Source organism: Belonocnema kinseyi, chromosome 1 (genome assembly GCF_010883055.1).
Source record: "Belonocnema kinseyi isolate 2016_QV_RU_SX_M_011 chromosome 1, B_treatae_v1, whole genome shotgun sequence".
Classification (NCBI taxonomy): Eukaryota; Metazoa; Arthropoda; class Insecta; order Hymenoptera; family Cynipidae; genus Belonocnema; species Belonocnema kinseyi.
Window position 1 is genome coordinate 29,306,525 of NC_046657.1, and position 10,539 is coordinate 29,317,063.

The window sequence follows — 10,539 nt, forward strand, 5'->3', positions numbered from 1 at the left end:
CAGGTGTGATTTTACGACTCTCTTCCTTCCATTGACTAATGGAGAGAAAGCAAGGTCGTCTTATTGCCACTCTAAAGCAATTTAACCCAGAAGGTTTTCCCAACCTGGGTTTATGTTTTGTAAACACAGACGGGGAATTATTCCAGGCAAATTGCTTCAGAGTGATTCTCAACTATGGGGCCATAACAAATGTTCAATAATTTACAAGTATAAAATGTAAATTAGGTATTAACACTTTTCAATTAAACAATTTTAAATGAAATACAAATGAACAACATAATTTACAATTTTTAAATTTGTTAAATTATAGAAATTAAAAATTCAAATTCAGGACCAAAAATATTAATCCGGGTTATTAATTTAACTGTTCGAAATTGAACAATCCATCAATAAACTTTAAAATGTTCAAAATTATATTGTTTTAAGGATGTGCACTACGTATGATCAATCTCAAAAGTTGTCTATCTTTAAAATTATGTATAAAATTATTTTTGCTTTATCTTTAGGGAAAGGTTACAATTCTTATTTAATCCGAATGAGGAAGGTCTCATTTTATTCTTTTATAAACTTACAGAATCCTTTGAAGAATAATATGAGGCCTTGCTCATTAGCATTAAATGAGAATTGTAACTTTTTCCTAAAGAGTAAGTAAAAACTAAACCACTAAATTACTGCTGTTAAAAAAAAAAACAATTTTAACCTGCATTATTTTTTTCTGGGGTGTGCTTAGAAGCCTTTATCAACATTTACAGAAATTTTAGATTGATTTACATAGTGTACATCCTTAAGCAATTTTAAGCCAGAAACATTAAAAATTGAAAAATTAAATTTTTTATATTTTAAATAGTTCAAGCAGCCTTAAAAAGCTTCAAAATTTTATCTCATAATCTTGAGAAATCTACAAGTTGTTTTAAATATTTTCAAATTTAAAATTATTTTTCAAAATTCTAAATACCTTTTCAAATTAATCGAATTACCCTACAATCTCGCGAAAGCTGCTTACTATGCATAGCAAACAATGAGTCATTTTAAGTTTTAAGAAGATTCTAAAATTAATTTAAATTTTAAAATGGTTTCTAATTATTAAAACGCTGTGTAAATACAGACAAAATTTGTTTGTTTGTACCAAGATTTTGGTGATAATAGCGACAGCCTAATTCAAAACAAATTGTGGATTTATGTAGATTTCACACAACAAATTTTGACGATTTTCAAGAATCGTGAAAAGCTTAAAAAAAAATTGTTTAATTTGTTTAAGATTCCTAGGAAAATTCAAAATGATTTTACATGTTGGAAATTTATTTTAATAGTTTGAAAGGTTTCTAAAATTTTCAAAACAGAATTCGGAAGATTTTAAGGTAATCTATAAAAATTTACTGGATTTTCTAAAAGTGGAATATCTTTCGATTTATTTCAAAAGATATTTATCGCATTTTTTCTATAATTTTGAGAAAATACAGGAAGTTATAATCAATTTATTAAATATATTCTAGATTCCCTCTTGGCTATTTTAAAAATCTTTTAAAATGATTCTAAATATTTTCTTAAAATAATTATTGAAAATCAAAAATTACTTTCAATTTTCCTGGGAATCCTGAGAGAAATTTTTTTTATTCTTTTGAAGCCTTTCACAAATCTTAAGAGCCTCTTAAATTTTTTATTGGAAATCTGGAAAAATCTACATTTTGTTTTAACTTAGGCTTAATACCTATGAAAAATCGAAAGAAATTATGCGCATTAAAATAAAATTTTATGAAATAAAATTACATTTTAAGTTAAAAGCTTTGAACTTTTATTAAAGCTTCCAATTTCAAATTAGCCAATTTTAAACAATTTGAATATTAGCATAATATATCAGTTTTAGCTTTTAAAATTTATATCGTTTCGTTTTGATTTATTTATATAGAATTATGAATTTTTTTTATCATCCGTAGTTAAACTTTCCTATTTTTAAATTATTTTATTTCCAGATTCAAATTACAGGCGTTTTAATTTACTGATATTAATTTATGCATGCTATCAAGTAAAATCATTTAAAATTGTGTAGTTGAAAAAGATTCACACACAAGGTGGCCGTTTTCATTCAGAAAAAATGTCGTGTCTATCTCGGTTCAAAAACATTTTTTCACGTTTAATGAAATATAAAAATTTGAATTCTAAAGTTCAATATCTTTGCATTTGAAGTAATAAAATCTAAACTACAAATCAAAACATTCAAAGTGGAACTCTTGAATTTTAAAGTTTTGAAATGAAAGTTTAAAAGTTTTTTAATTCCGCAAGGTTGTATTTAAATGCTCAATAATTTACACGTAAAATAGAAAGTACTGAAATTTTTCAATTTAATTTATCATTATTTTTAAAGCTCTGAATTAAAGAATCAATCAGTGAACTTAGAAAAATTTTAAATAGAAAATATTTTGTAACTAAATAATTCTTAAATTAGAAGTTGAATTATTTTCATTTTAAATAGTTAAAATATCCTTGAAAATTATTTTAGAAATCTTTTCAGAACTTCAAAATATGTTTTAAAATGAATCAAAATTTTTCCTACAAGTTTTAGAAAATTCTGTAATTTTAAAAAATTTCCTTAAAATCTTTCAAACTTTTATGACAATTTTGGAAATATTTTTAAATATTCTCTTAAAATAATTTTAATATGATAATTCATTTCTAAGCCTTTCACACATCTTAAAAAGCTTTTCAATTCTTTGTTTGAAGCCTGAAAAAATCTACATTTTGCTTTCAATTAGGATGACCTGGCAAATCAATTATACGCTTTGCGATTTTAGGCTAAATGATTAGTGACAAGAAAACTAATTGAAATGATATTTACCCTATCTTCAACTTTCTTTTATTTAACAGTGAGTACCAGGCACTTGGAATAAAATTATTACTTCGTAAAGCAACTTTCAAATCTTACGTTAGTCATGGTTAAGGATTCCCTGGAGATGGACGCGACAATATTTAACTGAACACGAATTGGTCGAGGCGCGATCCAGGATAAATCCGCTCAGGCGCTGGTAGTGGGTTGGAGGTACGGGATACAGCTGTTGTTATCCTGTTCTAGTAGTGTTCAAACGGAGTGCGTGCGCAAGTTGTATGACGACTTCCTATCCCGGAACGTGCCTGACGGCTAGAAGCGGGGGAAACAATGTCGCGTCCTTCCCTAGGGGGTCCTTGGTCAAATTTAGCGTATCTTTTTACGGAGGCCTATTTTCGACTAATCGTGGAATTAATATTTTTCATAGGATTCATTTCTAGATACTTTGCTCGTTTATGGAAAATTTGATTTGTTGTTAACCTAGATACGAACTCGATGTGTCCAATCTATTCAACGATTAATTAAAAAATTATCTCTGAGGAAATGCACCCTAACCCAAGATTTGAAAATTATACGAGCACCACGTCAAGTAGAAATTTTATTTTCACCCACTGCTACTCATTTATAAATGGAAAGAAATTAAAAGTTAGGTACCCTGGTAGCAACGTCTGACTTGTATTGCAGAGGGAGAAATTATCAGAGCAGACGAAAAACAGAATCTGGTGAATAAAGGAACCAGTTTTTACCAAAATATATTTGCTATTTAACAGTTGGTAGCCCTGCTACTAATATGCCTGAACATGTAAGCTTATGCGACAAGAGGTAATGTTTTTAATATCTCAGTCTGTTCTGAAATTTTGTGACGTCTCCGCAGTATATTCTCCCAGGAAGCAATAAAATATAGTGTAAAATTATTGCATAAACATGTTTAGTACCATTTTACGTTATTTTAATTTTGTCTGGTATATATCATAACCAGTCTGGGCCAGAATCTGCTATGCCAGACTCTGGTTCCAGAACAGCACGCCAAAGCGGAACCAGCCGGGCGCCAGACTGCAAACAGATTCTTCTTTTTCTGGCACCCAGCTGGCGCCAGTCTGCATTTATCCTGCTACTAGGGTAGTTATATTGTAACTTACCTGCTAATCAACATCTATTTCACCCAAATAACTCCCGACAAAATCATATTGACAGGTGACCGACAGTTTTAAAACAATACTTCACTTTGCTCGAAATGAGAAAAAGCAGTCTCGAAATAAGAAAAAACAGTCTCAAACTGATGAATTTCCCCTAGATTCTAAAAATAAAACTATGTGGCTCATTTTTGTTGCAACTCAAAAGAACATCGAGTTTGGTGTACTTTTGAGGATAGGAGTTTTTCTGTGTATCAGTTGAATCTTATAAAGTGGTAGTAAATCATGTAAAATTTTTTTGCTTGCCGCAATGAAACTTTCTACAGAATGCGTAAATTTTTCTCTGTTCCAAAACGAATATGTAACAAATTTTATGTTTTATATTTTTTTCCTGGCATGCTTTGTTATAAATTCAATCCCAAATTATCTTGCAGAATTCAGTTCACAGTCTGACTCTGACGAAGATCAGGAGTCTCTCTATCGTGGAAGTTCCAGGTCTCCCACTATCAGCAGTTCTTCTACCAGCACTTCTTCTGCCGGTGCTTCTTTTGTCGGTACTTCTATTGCCAGCACTTCTTCTGTCAGTACTCTTTTTGGTAAGCGTCCTTACACTAGACCACGATCTGCTAGGCGACCCACTGTCGAGCCTCCTCCTGAAAGGATTCCTCATTACAGCACTAGTATTCTAACTCAACCTGGAAATAAGAAGTATATGATCCGGTATATTCCATATAGCAATCCAGACCGATTATTTGAACTTCGTAGATACTTTTTTTCTGCTGATGAACCAATTCGAATGCTGTCAAGACATGGTAACTATGAGAATGTATCAACAGGTGAAGAGTATGTGCTATCTACATTAGATGGTGAAGTGTTTGCAATGGTTGAGAAGAATGTTAATATCGCTGGAATATACAATAAGATTGGACAACGAATGAAAATAAACATGCACAGTCACAAAATTACCCCAATGTCGAAAGAAGAAGAAAACGACAGTCCAGTGGACAGATACGATTCTTACAAACAAAATTACAAACTGTTACACGTTCCAGTTCAGACTTGAGTCAGACTGATTTCCGCTACTTCATGCAGTATTTCAGTTTTTCTTTGATAAATCATTGATGCTTTTATTTTTCAAACTAAAAAATAATTGAATGTTGCTGCATTTAATAAGTGACTCGAATCGCTATTTGAATTAAACATTCGAATCAAATTTCTCTACGCATCATTAATTCAATATAAATAAGTGTGAAATTGAAAAATAATATATTTTTTGGTCCAAACAGGGATAAAAATGTAACGCGTATGTTGAAACTGCACCTAATACTAATTTTTGTTACTTGTGAATTAAAGCTTGAATGTTTTTTTAAAGATCCACTTTACAGGAGTGCGCTTATTCCAAAGAGTGATGCCAAATTTCGCTTATTTCTTAGACCTCCCTAGCGACCTGTTGAAAAAATATAAAAATATGTAATAGGTATTATATTACTCATCATTAAAAATCGAAGTGAGCATCGCTTTTTGTTTTTTCAAATTAAAAAAAATTACCCCTATTCAGGGGTTGAGAATACCCCAAAAAAATATAAAATAGAAATTACCACCTGATATGATATTCAGGGGCGGACTGGAGATCAAAGGGCCCCTTGGGATTTTGAGAAAAAGGGCCCCGAAATTGCAACCACAGCCAGCCATATTGGATAATTAAGTGCGTGAAAATGCAGTATATTCGAAATTCGTGCGCGAGTGGAACGAAGTAGACTTTTGGAACAATGATAAAGCGCGAGGTTTAAATCAAACAAATTTTCTAGTGTTCAGAAAATTGTTGCCAGGGGCCCCATCGGGCGGGGCCCACAGGAAATTTGCCTGGTTGCCTGGTGGCCCAGTCTGTCCCTGATGATATTTATCTCCATCTTGGCGCTCGGAAATGTTTCTACTTCTCGACATTTTAGCACAAGTCTTTTCAAAATTGAATGCCAAACCATCGACAACTAAAATTAAGCGATTGTAAATAATCTTTTGTTAAAGCATCTTCTGTTAAAGCTCTTTCGGCTTTGACGAACACATTTTCATCACTTGTCTTGTCAGAAAAAAGGGTTAAAAGGAATTTTTAAGATCTAATTTTTAAAAAACTTTGTTATAAAAAACTGTACTGTACCTTGTGTCTTTTTTCCAAACATTTCATTTGTTTATTTCTAATGTCATTTTGCACGATCAGCAAAAAATACGCATCCTATCATAAAATAAGTAAATAAAATTTTCTCGAATCTTGTTTCGTTTATACAAAATTTTATTTTTTTATTTTCAATGTTTTTTATACGAATTTTCATTTTTCATTATTTTTTGTGAGAGCAAAATTTAATTTTTCAAGAAAATTCACAACGTTTTTATAATAATCTTGTACGTTTTCCAAAAAACAACGTTTCTCATTTCTGCCTTTTTTTATATCGTACATTGCTTATATACAATTTCTTTTTTAATTTCGTAATTTCTTTATCTGTGTTAATTTTTTTTCATCGAAAAAAGTCGAAAGGATAAATTGTTCGTCTTTTTTAGTACAATAAATAACAGCAGATGAAATGTTCACCTACTGAAAAAGTGGGTTCAGGAAATAATTCATCACTTTAAAATGCATGATTAAAATTTATCTTTTTAATGCTTTATCGATTGCTTTTAAATAATATATATTGAAATTGGTCGGATTTTGACACCAAAGTGCCATCCGCAGCAACATTTTTCAATTGTGTGAAAAGGAGCATATTTTTCTCTTTTCCTTAATTGTAAGAAAAGTTGGATTATTTCTACTCGAATCAGTGACTCATAATGTCAGTAAAGAATCTTTTACTGACTTAAATTAGGTGTCTTGTTATTTTATTCTTTCTAAAAAAAATTCAAGAGAAAGTTCGCTACGATTTGCGAATTTGTTGTTTTTCTTTTTTGTTGGTTTCTTTACAAGTTATGTAACAGAATTTTAGCGAGTTGTTTAAAAATAATGTGTTTTGCTATTTAAATCTTGGTAACAAATTTGCCTGAAAGAAATTACTAATGTTTTGTGAATTTCCAGGTTTTTGAAATGTATTTTTGTTGCAAGTTATGTAAAAAATTCTAATTGTAATCGAAAAGGGTGCCTGTTTAAAAAAATAAGTTTATTATTTAAAGTTTTAGTTACGGCGTTTCGAGAAATAAAGTTTTCTAGGTTTGCGTATGTTAAGATTTTTTTTATAATCATTACAAATTAGGCTACAGAAATTCTGAGAGTAATAAAGAGGGGTGACTTTTGTAATTATTCAATGAGTTTTGTCATTACAATTTTAGTAAAAATGTTTCAGAAAAAAAAGTCTTCTGGGTTCACGTGTGTCATTTTTTGTTAGCTTTTTTAGAAGTTAGGTATGAGAAATTCTTTAAGAAATTGAAAGAAGTAACTTTTCGTTATTAAATGGATTAACTGATGTTAGGATTGTTTACAATTTTTAGGAAAGCAAATTTGCCGGGTTTCCAGAATGTTCTGGCTTTTAAAATTGTTGTTACAATTCATGTAACAAAACTTCTGAGACAAATAAAAAAGGGTGAGTTTTCTTTTTAGAAAACAGGCTTTTTTATTACAATTTTGGTTGAAATTTCTAAAAGAAAGTTTTCTGGATTCTCGTACATTGACATTTATTTTTACAGAAATTCTGTGAGAAACCGAAAAAGTAACATTTTTGTTGGTAAAGGTGTTATCTTATGTTAGGCTAGCTTACGAACTTTTTAGAAAGAAAGTTTTCTGGGTTTCGGGAATGTTCAGGTTTTTAAAAATTTGGTTACAAGTTATTTATAAGAAATTCGCAGAGGAATCAAAAAGGGTGACTTCTGTCATTAGAAAACAATTTTTGTGATTATAATTTTAGTAACGAAGTTTCAAGGAAGAAAGTTTTCTGGATTCGCGTGTATTGAGACTTTCCGTTAGATTTTTGTATATTTAGGTAACAGAAATTTTGTGAGAAATCGAAAAAAGTAGCATTCCTGTTGGTAAAGGTGTTATCTTATGTTAGGCTTGCCCACAAATTTTGAAGAAAGAAAGTTTTCTGGGTATTACGCAGGGGCGGTCGAAGGTCAATTTGAGCTGCAGGCAGAAGCTAATTTAGCTCGATTGTGGCCTTCGTTTGGCACCCTCGTTTGGCACCCTCGTTCGGCGCTCTTGGCGCCCCAAGATCGAAGGCGTAGCAGGCGGTCACCTGCTCCGGCTTCGCCTTAAGCCGGCCCTGGTTTCACGAATGTTCATGTTTTTTAAAATTTTGTTACGAGTTATGTAACAGCAATTCTGAGAGATAAGAGTTTTTGATCGTTTAACCTTCTGAATAAATCTTAAAAATAAGAATTCAAAATTTATAACAGCGTTTGAGGCTTAAACTTTGATTTTTGAAATGGATAATGGCAGGGCGGCAACTCGATGCGGAACAAATGATCTAAAGTGCGTTCCCGGTATAAGTGCGCATAGAATTCAGAGAATTCTGAGGAACTCAGAGAATCCGGAGGAATTAAGAGAATTAAGGAGAATTCAGAGAATGCAGAAGAATTTCGAGAATTTATATAAGTCAGAAGATTTCAGAAAATCTAGATAAATCAAGAGAATTCAGAAGAATTTAGAAGAATTTAGAGAACTCAAAGAATTTAACCAAATTCAGACAATTTAGATAATTGAGATGAATTCAGGAGAAATGCAAAATAATTCATGGTGTATTGTAAAGATTTTAAGAGAGTTTTAAAAAGCTTTAAAAGAACTTCACGTACTATAAGTAAATTCTAAGAATTCATTCGAATTCTACAGAAATCAAAATAGTCTAAGGAAGTTAAAGTCATTCAAAATGTATTTTAAAGTAAAAGATATTTTTTAAGATTCGATATTTCCTAGTGCTTTTTCGTCGGAATTTTTGTCCTTCTAACGCATACTCTTGATTGATTATTAATAATTAATTACTCATTGATTATTAACTTTAAAATCACTTTTTATTATAGTTGCCGACTCCACTTTTTATGAAAAATTAAAAAATAATTAAGCGTAACTTGAATACTGAGAGACCAATATTGAAAGCCCTAAAGAGTGCAAATAATTTTTTCAAGTAAAAAAGATATTTTGCTCAAACTTAAATGATAATAAAGATTGTGATATCAGTTTTAACGAATGTAGTAACATAATGTTTATGCGTGATAATGATGTATGAAATACAAATATCTCAGAAGGACAAGCTTGCCTTCTAGAAATAATTTAAATATCAGATAAAAACTAAAGTCCATACGAATATTCTCGAACAAAAATCAGAATATTCCTTCGTTAGCTAATAATTAATCAAATTTTTTAGAAATAATTTTATCAGTTTTTCCACTGCTCATGAAAGATGAAGATCATTTGTACTCTGGTGTTCACCTTGGTGGTCATCTTTATCTCTATTGGTGAATATGCTAATAATTATCGACTACATAGTTGAATGAGGTTTTAAGGGTTAGAAATTCGTCTATTTATTAGGAAAAGTTTTTATAATAAGTCAATATCTGTCATAAGTTAATCTTCTAAGAACGTACTTCTGATATGAATTTTTTATCTTTAGAGTGTATTAATTTTTTAACGAATACATTCGCAATGCGTATTTCGTGCTTTCTACTCGATTAAAACTTATCCCAAACATATGGACTTTATTTTAAGATATTTTTAAATTAAGTACAAATTTTGGTTTTCCATCATGATTTTAATATTTGTGCCTCCTTTTGCATTATTCTTTATTCCTGGCTACCCCGACAAATAATTCACTTCAATAAGTAGTTATTATTAAAACTCATTATATATATTTGTATGTTCAATCTTATAATATTTTTAATACAAAATCTTTTACAAACAAATATAAATTTATTAATTTATTTTTTAAAAAAGAAGAATTTTCTACAATAAAATATGCCTTTTTAACAAATTAATTAAAATTGTCCACAAAATTTTGAACATATAAAGATTTTTCCCTGAAAAAGAAATAAAAGTTGATCTAAATTGTTCAACATTCAAGTTAAAAGACGAGTTTGGTCTACAAAAATTTATTTTTCAAACCAAAATATGACTTTTCAGCAAAAAAATTAATTTTTCACGAAACTGATGCATTTTCGCCTAACAAACATGAAATTTCAAACCAAGATAATTCATTTTTTTTACTAAAAAATGACCATTTTTAACTAGAAAATGTCAATCTTAAAAAAAGGTAACGTTACATTTTCATATAAAAAATTATTTTTAAACAAAAAAAAAAAGGTTTTTCGGCTAGAACGAGATAAATTTTCAAATAAAAATTGAAATCTTTAAGAAAAAAAAGATTTCTTAACGAAGTGAATTCACAAAATAATTAATGAATAAAAATAAGATGAATTTTTAAATCAAAAAGGATGAAAATATAACAAAATAGTTGAATTCTCTAACAAATACTCGTAGTTGCATTTTAAATTTTATCGATGAAAGATGAAATTTGTAGTAAAACATATGAATTTTTTTATACGAAAATAATTTTTTTTTTTAAAGATGAACTTTAATACAGAAAAGATTCAGCACTTTTTATAACACCAAAATACATA